This window comes from Talpa occidentalis, unplaced genomic scaffold (assembly GCF_014898055.3).
Source record: "Talpa occidentalis isolate TD23 unplaced genomic scaffold, MPIMG_talOcc4v2.1 talOcc4.2, whole genome shotgun sequence".
NCBI lineage: Eukaryota > Metazoa > Chordata > Mammalia > Eulipotyphla > Talpidae > Talpa > Talpa occidentalis.
The window spans coordinates 35,553,693-35,566,401 of NW_023602073.1; the positions used below are offsets into that span (position 1 = coordinate 35,553,693).

Sequence of the window (12,709 nt, forward strand, 5' to 3'; positions counted from 1 at the left end):
GCAGCTCCTGAAGCATCCTGGCCTATACCTGTCTCCCGCAGTGGGGCTGGTGTGAACACACCACTGCCAGCATGCCCTGCTGGGGCCTGGCTAGGTCCTGGCTCTCCGCAAACAGGTGGTGTGAGCTTGTGCCCACCAGGTTGTCCTGCAGGTTGCAGGCCTGGCCTGGCTTCCCCAGCAGGGTCTGGTGAGTGACCCCTGAAAGCAGGGGCGCTAAGGCCAGTCCCACCCACTGCCTCTCTGAGTCCCCAGTTGCACCTGGGTGGGTACAGCCTGGTCTTCCTGTCCCCAAAGTACAGCCATAGTCTGCTAGAGGTAGAGGGATGGGGTGTCCTCAAGGTCGGGGGCTGGGCTCGGGTCTGCAGCCTCACCGGGCCCCAGGCCAGCTTTCATCAGCAGCGCCCCACCTACTGCACAAAGCCCAAGTGGATCAGAGGGTTGGCAGTGTGTTAACTGAGTCATCCCGGGGCTGGCACCCCACGACATCCCTTGCCTATGTTCTCGTTGACCTCTGGGGGGATCCTCATGATCTTCTGGCGGGATCCTGCCAGGAGCCTCTGATACAGATAAGAAAATCGCGGCTCAGAGAGAGGGAGCAGCTTGTCCCAGAGCCACTGCTGATCAGATAACCAAGTCAGCATTTGAAACAAAGTCCGCTGCATTCCCAAGCCAGTGGCCTGACATCCATCATTGCCAAACCCCAGAAATGCTGCGGAAGTTAACCCTTAGGTCCCCTGCCCTCAGATAAGGGATCTGGGTGCAGAGGGGTGTTATGATTCACCCAGGGCCATAAAGCAGGGAAGAGCGGCAGGCTGCTCTGAACTCTAGTCCTGCCATAATCTTGATGCCACAGGGGGACTACCCCTGCAGTGCCAGCCTTGGGGAGGGTGCCCTCACTTTGAGCCTCGATATGAATCTCTGCTGGGACAAACGTGTCCTTCACATCCTGTGGGCTGCTGGGTTCCGGGCCCCAGAAGTGGCATCATCTCAGGGCTGACACCGAGAAAAGGGCTGTGACTGGGCAAGGTGCCAGGGAGGCGCTGGTCGTCCCTTCCCCTCCACAGCCACAGGATAAAGGGTTCAGGGGAACCTGAGAAGCCTGTCCCTCCCTGGGTGGCACTTGGGGCAGATCACCCCAACTTGATGAAACAACTCGGTCCTCATGAAGTCTGAGGGAGAGGGTGTGAAAGGGGTTGGGGGGCGGCGTCAGGACAGCATGTGGAGCAGAGTGTCTCAGGGACAGTAGCTTCTAGAACGGTGGTTCTCAATTGCTCACCAGGGAGCATTTGCAAAGTCTGGGGACATCTGAGGTGGCCACAGCTTAGTGGCTGAGTGCTCCTCAACCTACTGGCTGGGCTGGGTAGGTAGGGGCCAGGGAAGCTGCCCAACATCCTACAGGGCACAGAACAGCTCCCACAATTGAGCATCATCTGGCCCCAAATGTCATCGGTGTCAAAGTTGAAAAACCCTTTTCTAAAGCAACCTCCACACATCCTTCGCCTCCTCCAGCCTGGGTGGCCCCTGTAGCTGGGCTGGGCCGCTTGCTTGCCAGAGGTACTCTGCCAGGTGGTATGTGTGGGGAGTGGGAAGGGGTCCAGCTGTACCCCAAATTCTTTAATAAATTAGATCACATTACTGTCCTGCTTGGAACCCTCCTAGGTCTCCCAGTGCTCCTCTGACAAAATCCAAACCCCTTTCCGTAGCTGCAGGCCCTGGCGCAGGTGACCTTCCAGCCCACTGGCTGCCTCCCCCAGAGCACACCTCGAGGCCTGTTGTCCTTAAGCACAGCCTGGCACTGGCGGGAATATTCCTCCTTGCTCTCCTCAGGGCGGGCTCCTCTCTTCTCCTGTATTTCCTCAGTGGGGCCTCTTCTGAGCCCACTGTGAGAGGCGGCCAAGCTCCCACCCCGCCCTTGTCCCGATCACGCTGGCCGGCCTCACCACTGCTCGATGGACGCTCCACACGGGCAGGCTCTTCGCTGGTTTCATTCCCTGTGTACCAACTGTTCTGGCACGTTTTCATTACTGCTAGTATCCGCCTGAATCCTTATGTGAATTTTCTTATTTTACAGCTTTCCTGTCTGCCTCCCCAACTACAGAATGAGCACCGTGAGGGCAGGAGCTACCTGGCTGGTTGTCTAGTTCCCCAGCACCTGCAACAACAGCCAGCACGGGGCAGGTGCTCGACAAAAGGAGTTCCTCAGGAGTTGGGGTTCCCCACCCCAGCCACTATCCTTCCTGCCTCGGGCTGGGAGTGCCAGTTTTGCCATCGCCAAGGGAGAGAAACACTGTCCCCCCGAAACAGGGGGACACAGTACACCGACAGTTAAGAACATGATGTGGGTTTGTCTCCATGAACACTGGCTGTGTGAAGGCAGCAAGTGGCTTAACTGCGCGGAGCCTGCCTTCTCCTCCATGGAAAGGGGATAAGAATAGAACAGACTTGATAGCATTGCTGGGGCATCTGGCATGCAGTAAGAGGTGAATAAATGCTGGCCAATATATTTCATAGAAGTGATGCTCACAGGCCATCTGCCTGCCCCAGAGAAAATGACAAAGCCTTGGCACAGAGCCTGACAAGCACTCCTGTCCCCGGTGGCAGTCCAGACTCCGCTCTACACTTCCTGGTGACCGCCAGATGTGCAGAAGCTGGAAACTCACATTCTCATACAGGAAACAGGGAGCTCTGAGGCCGGCTTTGGATCTTGCCTAGGTCGAGGGTGGACGGTAAGATCCGGGGACGTTCCCTGTAGGCAGAAGGCGGCACTCAGGTTTTGGGAGGGGGCGGATGAAGCAGGCAAATGGTTCAGCTAGAGCAAGGCCACGAGAGGTGACGGAGCAGCAAGGGAGCCACAAGCCCTAATGGGACGCCTGTTACTGGCAGGCCGGCGGCAGGAACTGAACAGAAGAGCACGAGCCAAGGACATGGCTCCTGATTGCAGGGCATGTGGGCAGGGTAGTCAGAGGGCACTGCCATGGGGGTAGGGGGTACAGCTAGTACATGTTATAGGAGCTCAGTGAAGGCACAGAGCTCCGTGGAGGCCACTGCATGGCACTACCCAGGGGTTGTCATGCTGTCTACAAGAATGGCACCAGTGGAGTCGGGCAGTGCCCAGCCTGTGCAGCACCATGACCGAAGTATCAGGATGAGCTCCCCAGAGGAAACAGTTTGATACAATATGACTCCAGAGAGAGCAGGATCCCCAGAGAATGCCCCCAAGCTCCAGGCAGGGCTGTTACCTACTGTAAGATCTGGGCACCCTCTGGATCCCTCCTCATCGGGTCTCTGAGGAGCTTCAATACACGGAGTCCAGTGGTCTCTCGTAGAACTGCAACCATGTCTGAAAGGAGAGAAGTGGGGACAGATGGAGGGTATGATGCCACATAAGTTACCTGGACTGTTCTGAGCCTTAGTTTCCCACCTGACGAAACGGGGATAATGTCCACCTGCACTATGAGAGTTCATTCCACACAAATAGCAAATCAGAGCTCCCAGGGCACAATATAATCATAGTTATTATTACTGCTGCTCTCTCTGGATAAGGTGACTCTGGCTAGCAGTGTGCTAAAGGGTTTGTAAATCAGAATATCACATCTCTATCAACAAGTACAGGCTTAGGCATCAGTGTTGGGTTGAGCCCAGGTGCAATCATTATCTAGGTGACCTTGTGCCAACCTCTCCGCATTTCCAATGTCTTCCGTGTCCTTTGGGGTTAATGTGCAAGCTCAACAACATCACGCATACAAAACAGCACAGTAAGCAGCCAAAAGGAGTGCTTAGTGAGCACTTAATATCACCATTTTTAATAGGAGCAAAGCTAGAGAATGTTCCATTCATGTTCCACCTCAGCAAGCGTTTATGGAGCATATATAACGTATCAGGCAAAATCCCATGTGCCGCTGACACAATAGGACATGTCTCTGATATCAAAGTTTAATTTCCAGTAGGATATTGTAATTTTGAAAGGTTCAGCAGGGGAAGATGAGGAGGGAAAGACGAGGACGACAGAATAAGTTTAAAGGGGGGCTTTGTTGCGTTCCCCGGGCAAACTTCACAGACCCAAGGTGGGGACCGGTGAAGCCGCGCCTATTGTCAGGGGAAGGCAGGTGTTTATAGGATGGGGAGAGGGAAACTGGGCTTGCAGGTAACGAGGAACAGTTGTTTTCTGATGGTATCAGCAGGTCCTCATTCTCAGCCTCAGGTGGCTTCCTACCAGATGCCTTTTCGCCCTAGTAACTCTGGTTCCCGCCAGACCTTTCAAATTTGACGGGTGCTTACGAATCATCTGTTTAGTCCAGAGGTTCTCCATGTAGCTGGGCAGCAGAAAAGTAGTTTAAAAAGTTTTCCTGCCGGAAAGTAGTGTAAAAAGGCAGGAGCTCAGATCCACGGTCCTCCCTCCCCACTACCCACACTGGCAAATTCGGATTGAGTGAGTTTAGAATGGAGCCTGAAAGGTCCATGCAAGAGGCCAGAATGCAAAAGCCCACCAGGAAGCCCCCTGGGGCAGGAATGCAGGAGCATGCCTAGAAAATTCAGACAATGAACCCCTCCCTGCTCTAGAATCTTTTCCCGCTCTTGCAAACCCAGGCTCCCACCTGCTCTCTCCTCACCCTGTAAAAGCCTGCTTCCCCCTGGCAACGTGTGCGACTCCACACAGGGGTCCCTGTCTTGGGTCCGTGAATTTCACCTGGGGCACAATAAATTTTCCCTTCTGTAAAGGTAGGACTTGCCACAGTGCAGGTTCTCTGATCCCATGCAGACCGGGTAAAGGAGGAGTCAGAGTCCTCAGTGGTTTTTTGCAGGTCTTTTATTGGGGTTCACCAGGCATATGGCAGGCAGGGGTGCTGGCTGTGGGGCTGGGAGGCTGGCAGGCCTCCCAGCCCCCCAGCAAGTCTTCACTCTATCTGGGCTCTCTGGCGTTCGTTCTGCTGCTTCTCAGCTTCTCTTTCGGCTTCTGCTTCGGCTTCTTGGCTTCTACTGGCGTCTCCGTGACGCCGACCTTAAAAGCACAGTCTTAGCCCAGGTGAATCCCATCTACCTATGCCCACACCCTACTCCAGGTGCCGCCATCAGGCATGCATTCAGGACCTCAAGGATCCATCATCTATCCTGATGGCGGGAGGGCAGAAAAGCCTGATATTTTCTTTACCCTACACCTTCCTTTGAGAAAGCTTGGCCTGGCTCTTTCTTTTACCATGCTGAACCTTTCATCTTGGTGCCCAAAACCCGGGAAGGCTGTGTCTCCTGGCACGGGGCCTCCTTTCCGTTCCTGGGACCTCTCCTCTCCATTGCAGACCCTCACATCCACCACCGGTCTTGACCCTTGGGGTGAGTCACCTGCCTGACCCGCCTTCCTAGGAGGCCCTCACCTCTGGGTATTCAGCTCCTCACCTAACCCTCTCCCTCAGTCGGCTGTTCCATAAACCATGGTGGGTCCATGTCAGCCGACTCCAGTTACACCTAGACCCCGAGTTTGGGGACGCCCATCCAGACTAGGTGCCCGAATCCTAGGCAACAAAAGAGTAGTGGAGATGTCCCTCTTGCTTGTTTGCCCCTCACTAAAGGCCAGGACCGAATCGTGGGATGCGGCGATTCAGAGCCTGTGCCCCCCGAGGACGGCCAGATCAGGTTCGTGGGACGCTGTGTTCCTGACTCTGTGCCCCATTAGTTGGTGTAACAAACATATAAAACTTACAAGTAAAATTGACAATATTAAGGTGCCTGCGAGCACTGTGAGTGTAAGTAGCTGAGGTCACATACTGAGGGGTAAAGACTGGTAAAGCAGACGGTGCCTGAGCCTAAACCTGATAAGAAGGTATAAAAGGAGCAGCTCCCTGACGCCGACTCAGAGCAGTCCTAACAACTGGCTCGGAGCTGAAACCTCTCCTTGCTCCTGCTCCTAGCTTGCTCCTGGGTTCGGCACACCAGGAAACCTGCACTTCCAGGCTCTGCTCCCCGCGGCCCCGGTGGCCTGCTCCCTGACAGCAGCACAAGGGGCCTGTCAGCTCAATACCCTGCACGACCATCCGCACTGCGGGCCCTTGAGCCTAGAGACTTCCACGGCCTATGTGGAAGGCCCGGCTAAGACACTTCGCAGCAACTGTCCATAGTCAAATGTACTTTGGGAACTTGGGATTAGCTTGCTTATATGAACTTAAGTGTGTGTGTGACCAATATAGGAATGAAATTCTCTTTGAGTGTCAACTCTGACTGGAGTTTATACGTCACTCTCTTGACACTGTATTGTTTTCTAATTGTATTAAAGTTCTTTTCCAGGGCCTCCCTCCCTGGTGGCACAGGCGGTTGAGTGTAGTGCTGTGAAGCTGTCCGCAGCCTCTTCAGTGCCAGTCCGATCCCCACTGGCCTTGGAACAACCCACATGGCGAGCAGACTCTTCCTGTCTCTCCCACTACTCCAGCTTCAGCAGAGTATTTCATCAGTCTGCCTGTTCTGTTCCCCGCTCTGTCTCTGGTGAATCCTCTCACCCTCCTGCGCATCTGGCCTGTAACCAGTTCTTGCATAAATAAAAAAATAAAAATCAATAAAATAAAGTTCCTTTCCATTAAAATCTCATATGTTTTATATTGATGTGGCGGATGGCAGAACCTATTTAGAGCAGGCAGGTTTGTGGGGTCTGGGGTGCCCCTCTCCCTGCACATCAGATATTTTAGAATGTGGATTTGAGGATGATCTTAAGCACCCAAAGTCCACCCAAATGGAACTGGCCTAGAGCAAGGCCCCAAACCGGCCCCAAGTCCAAAGCACCTTCTAGTGGGGACCCACAGGAAAGGATCAGAAACAACGAGACAAGTCTGGGAGGAAAAGAGCAAAATCAAAATCAAGACAAGAACCGCCATTGTCACCTCCTCACGGGTCTCTTGCCCACATCTGTGTCACCCCGACCACGATCAAAAGGCAAGCGCAGTTTCTTCACGTGTCTCTTGGCTCCACGTGCCTCCTCCAGGTCTCCTTCTGGCTCCTTCCGGCGTCCTTCCTTCTCCATCCCTTCTGCAGCTTCTTCTTCCTCTCCCAGCTCAGCTCCAACCTCTCTTGGGGGGGGCAAGAAACCTGAAACCCCCTTTCCTGGGGACCACCCCATTGCCAGGACACAGTGCTTGGGAATGCAGAAGAGCTCCCTTTGTCCTTCCAGGTCAGCACAGCAGGTATTTTAGAATGTGGATTTGAGGATGATCTTAATGGTTGCTGAATAGTATTCCATTGTGTATGTGTACCACATCTTCTCAATCCAGTCATCTATTTTTGGGATTTGGTTGTTTCCATATCTTACCTATTGTAAATAGTGCTGCAATAAACATAGGGGTGCAGATATCCTTTTTAATTAATGTTTTTGTGTCCTTTGGGTAGAGTCCTAGGAGTGGAATCCCTGGATCATCGTAGGTCCATTTTCAGTATTCTGAGGAATCTCCACACAGCCTTCCACCGTGGCTGGACCAGTTCACATTGTCACCAACAGTGCAAGAGGCTTCCTTTATGTCCACATCCTCTCCAGTATTTGTTGTTTCTGTTTTTTTAACGTGGGCATTCTCACTGGAGTGAAGTGTACCCCATCTTCTTGATCCATTCAAGATCCTCCAATTCAAAACACAATCAGAAACCACTTTACACCTGTGAGAAGGGCCCATATCAAAAAGACCAGACATAACAAGAGCTGGGAGGACATGGAGAAAAGGGAACAGTCCTGCACTGATTTGGGGAATGTAGACTGGTTCAGCCCTGATGGAAAACAGTATCCAGGTTTCCTAGAAGATTAACTGTGGATCTGCCCTAGGACCCAGCAGTCCCATTCCAAGGTATCTACCCTGTCTCAGACAGCCCATGAGAAGTTCTCAGCTCTGAAGGAAGACTCAGAGTCTAAGTGAATTAGCTGCAGGGGGAGGCTGGGGAGAACCCTCTAGAGCGGCTCTGCCTATCACTCTCCCAGCCCAAGCTCTTATTAAAGAAATGAACAAAGGGATGAGGAAATAGCGTGTATTTGTGTTTATGCTTATACACTTGAATAAGTTACTGCTGGAACAAGTTTTTCTAGTTAATAGGGATCATGCCACAAGTCAGCATGTCCTCAGGGAACAGGAGTTCATTTGGGGAAGTGCCGGGGATCAGCCTCGGCAAAATGTCGGTCAGGGGTTCCTGAAAGGATGAGAAGGCATTGGCGAAAATTTAAGGGCTAAGGGGAAGGGGATGAGGTAGTGAGGAGACAATGACACTGGATGAGGTGCAAGTATCTTCTGCTGAGAGACTCAGCAGGTCTTTATTTATTCATTTTTAGCAAGCAGAGAAATTACATCATCATGTGCAAAGCAGAGACAATTAGTGTATTCTATTCCCATGGACTCCTGACTCCTACGGGTCTCAGCTAGATGGTAGCCTTCAAGGTTAATAGATAAAAAAAAACAAACCTAACACTAAAACTTATTTCAGTTAGACCATTACCTAAGACACTGGATAGCCTCCCGTACACTCCTATCAGCTAAAGCCTAGGCATCCAATGACTCTTCTGTTTTTATGGCCTTCAGCCGGAGACCAGCTGCTTCTTAGCTATCAGAATTTTTTCTACCTAGAAACTCCTTAATACAGTTAACTTCATTTAAAAACTTTCCTGAAACCCCACCAACTGGGAGAACATTTTTGCACCCAACACTAATGATAAAGGACTGATCACAAAAATCTGCAAAGAGCTGATGAGACTCAGCAACAACAAAGAAAATAATCCAGTCAAAAAATGGGCAGAAGAGCTAAAAAGAAACTTCTCTGAAGAGGAAATGCAAATGGCCAACAGACATATGAAAAAATGTTCAACATCACTTGTAATCAGGGAAATGCAAATCAAAACTACCATGAGATACCATCTCACACCAGTGAGAATGGCACATATTAAAAAAACTAGCAACAACAAATGTTGGCGAGGATGTGGAGAAAAAGGAACTCTTGTGCACTGTTGGTGGGAGTGCAAACTGGTCCAACCACTATGGAGAGCTGTGTGGAGATTTCTGGACCTACTAAACATAGAGCTTCCATATGATCCAGCAATTCCACTCCTAGGTATTTACCCAAAGGACACAGAAACATCAATTCCAAAGAGCACCTGCACCCCTATGTTTATAGCAGCACTGTTTACAATAGCTAAGCTTTGGAAACAACCCAAATGCCCAAAAGTAGATGACTGGATCAAGAAGATGTGGTACATATACACCATGGAATATTACTCAGCATTCAAAAAAGATAAACACATGCAATTTGCAGCAACATGGATGGCGCTGGAAGGGATCATGCTCAGCGAAATAAGCCAAAAAGAAAAAGAAAAATACCGGATGGTCTCACTCATAGCAGGAATCTAGAAAACTTAAATAAGGGACCAGGAAAATGAATATAAGAAAGTGAAAATCAAAATCAACAAAAAACTATGAACCAGAGACACTTTTTGGGGGGTGGGGGGCGGGAGGGGAAGGATTGGGGTCAGAATGGGGCGTTTGCAATTGTATGGGGGAATATAAAAATAAAATTTAAGATTAAAAAAAAAAAAAAAAAAAACTTTCCTGAGAAACTTCTTTTAAAAAGGAAACTTCTAAAAAAGCAAAAAAATAATTGTTGTGCAGGCATGTACAATAAATTGTCCTCCATTGTCAAGTGGGCCAAATTGTTTAATAACTAATTTCTAAACAGATAATTTTCCGTGCCATTTGCTTGCAGTATGCTGATACATATAATTTATTGTCGAATTTACTTTTTGAGAAATTTTTTCTCTCTTTATGACCAAGAACAAAAAACAAAGGGATGTTATATCTTCAGCCCCACGGTGTGAGGCACAAGGAATCTCCGCCCCCACGGTGTGAGTCCCTTTAGCTTCGGCCCCACGGTGTGAGGCCCTTTAGCTTAACTACTTGCCAGTGTCTTATCTGGCTGGGGCATCAAGGTCCCCTGGAACCCCCTGTGCAGAGTAAGCAGGTGCTCTCAGAGACTCCGGCTCCCTTTAGGGCAGCAGGCGCCAACAACCTGCAGAGGACTTTACACTACTTCAAAGGAAACCTGCACCCCCCTGATCATGCAGCACTATTTACAGTAGTCAAGCTATGGAAGGGGTGGTACATAGATAATAGAATACTACTCATAAAGAAACATAAACTCATGCCCTCTGGGGCAACATGGATGGAGCTAATGGAAATAAGCCCAAAGGAGAAAGACAAATATGTCACTTAGATATGGATATAGAGAAATTAAACAAAGGGCTAGATTAAGCCCAACTTAAAAGCTATCCCTTGAGTCTCCCAGGTGGTGCCTGACTACTGGCTGGGGCTGCAGACCAGCCCAGACTTCCTGGTCTGGCAGCGCTGGATGGTAGACTGACCCTCTCTAGTTTGCCATCAAACTCACTTGACGACAAAGCCTGACTCCTGCTGACTGAATCCCCCATTGTGTCTTGTTTCACCTGCACCACCACTGGGTCCCCAGCCTCTGCTGTTTGCTGGGTCTGAGATGGATCTTGTACTTGATGCTGCATGTAATTTTTTGTTTGTTTTTAAGATTCATTTTTTATTTATTTATGCATACAAGAACTGGGGCATAGGCCAGAGGTGCAGAGGGGGAGAGGATTCACCAGATACAGAGTAGGGAGCAGAACAGGCTGATCCACTGAAATCCACTGCTGAGGGGAGTAGGGGTGAGACAGGAGAGGTCTGCTGCCCCCTGTGGGTTGCTCCCTGGCCAGGGATCAAACTCAGGTCTAAGCAGTGATAGCACTCAGATGTAAACCTTATCCCACCAGGGAGGCCCTGTTTTTAATATATTTTTTACATCTTTTGATATTATTTAAAATAATAGAAGCACTCCTACTGCTCTACTTTCATAATAATCACGCTCCTTCCTCCAAGCCCTTGGCTCAGGTTGGGTTTACATGTGTCTTTGTCACCTTTACTCAGTGTCCATCTCTCATGACAGAGCAAGCTCCAAGTCTCCAGGGTCCTCTCTCTGTTCCTCATTGTGTCTGCAGGGGAGGCAGCTTGGGGAGGCAGGAGCCAGCCAGGGAGAGGGATGCTGGCAAGTGAAAAGGAGGCAAAGGCTAAGAACATTTGGGAGATCCTCCCTGGTTCCCTGAGAAAAGCATTTCTCAAAGTGTGGTTGTGGAATCCTTGAAGTCACCCAGAGCCTGTCACAGGATCCACGAGGTCAAAACTATTTTCAAAATGTGACTTAGACACCATTGGCTTTTTCACTATTTCGCCATCTGCTGAGGTAAAACTTACTAAAAATGGAGCTTATATTACTAACTGCAGTAGTAGTTATTCTTCACAACTACTTACCTCAGAAACACAACTCCAAGCCAGTTTCATTTCAAAGTTTCTTGGTTGAAGCATTAAAAATTATCTTCACTATTCTATCATCCTCATATCCACATTTTACAGCACCTGATGCGAGGACATGCAAGTGCACACAGAACACTCCTGCTGCGTTCCCACCTATTATGTGCCAAGAAAAATATTTACATGAGATGAATTGGACTATTTTTCTTTTTTGTAGGCAATACCATCTTCACATGAAGGAATGAATGACAAAATCTGTGGCTATTTGATTTGGTTAATTAGCAGACATTGTCCTTAAAATGAGAGTGTGCTCCTTTAAGAAAATCAACTGACAATTGATAACTGACAGTCACTTCTCCTTGACCAAATGCAAGTGCTCAGAAAAAAACAGAATCATGGAAAATTGTGTCCTATCACTAACTTGACAACTTCCAGTACTACTTTTACTTTTTGGATTTGTGGTGAAAAATAAAATGAATTTTTTAAAATAATTTGATTCTGGTGTAATGAACATTGAAGAGCTTTATTAACTTGTGGAACAATATATTACTTTAAAAAAATCACACATTAAAACTAACTGCAGTTAGTTTTATGCAAGAGAGGACTATGAAAATGTAACAGAATAAGAAATATTCAATGACATTGTTTCAGGTTTCACTTTGCAAATAACCTGGGAGAAAATACCACCTGTATAGATTTAATTTAGTATCAAAGTGGAATATTCACAATAATGTGAAAACACTACTCCAACATATTTGTGTGAGGCTGTAGACATTTTTTTCATAGACTCCCACCAGAACCACAACTAAATGCAGAAGGAAACATGAAAATCCTGTCTTCTAATGAGACAGACAAGAAAACCAATGAGACAGACAAGAAAGACAACTGCAAACATAAAACACGTGAAAGATCCACTCTCCTCATTGCCCTGATTATTTTCAGAAAGAAGTTATTTAACAGGCATTGATTATTGATTATCTATCAACAGGCATTGGATTATTACTATTATTCTAAATGAAACAGCTGCATGATCAAACTCAGCTTTATTCCCAGTGTGGTCAATATGGGGAGCAATACCTCCTGAACAAGATTATACTTGGCGTCCTCCCTAATCTGTAAGACTGGACACGGATCCAGGAAGGAAAATGACTGAGAATCACTGACCCAGTCCTTGGGCCTGGAATCAGGGAGACAGGGTGACAAGCTTTGGGTGAGGAGAGGAGGGGCCAGAGCAAAGCCCCAGGTCCCCAGTCTGGTTCTCATAGTTCCAGGCCCCAGGGCTGTGTCTAGGGCAGGAAGGTTACTGTTGGGGACACCCCACTGCCCCCTTAGCCTCCCTTCTGTCTCCACCACCTGTGCTGGGCCCTGGACACTTGTGACTCCTCCCCAGTTCT

General features: G+C 49.0%; 1 long non-coding RNA gene across 1 annotated transcript; it reads right to left on the bottom strand.

Annotated features, from left to right (window-relative positions):
* Positions 1 to 1,960: 1,960 nt before the first annotated feature.
* LOC119253178 (uncharacterized) lies at positions 1,961 to 11,529 on the bottom strand. Its single transcript, XR_005126999.2, has 4 exons — positions 11,316 to 11,529; positions 3,244 to 3,340; positions 2,661 to 2,746; positions 1,961 to 2,152 (listed from the first exon to the last, which is right to left on the bottom strand). It is a non-coding gene; the product is annotated as an uncharacterized LOC119253178 (long non-coding RNA).
* Between the last annotated feature and the right edge of the window lie 1,180 nt (positions 11,530 to 12,709).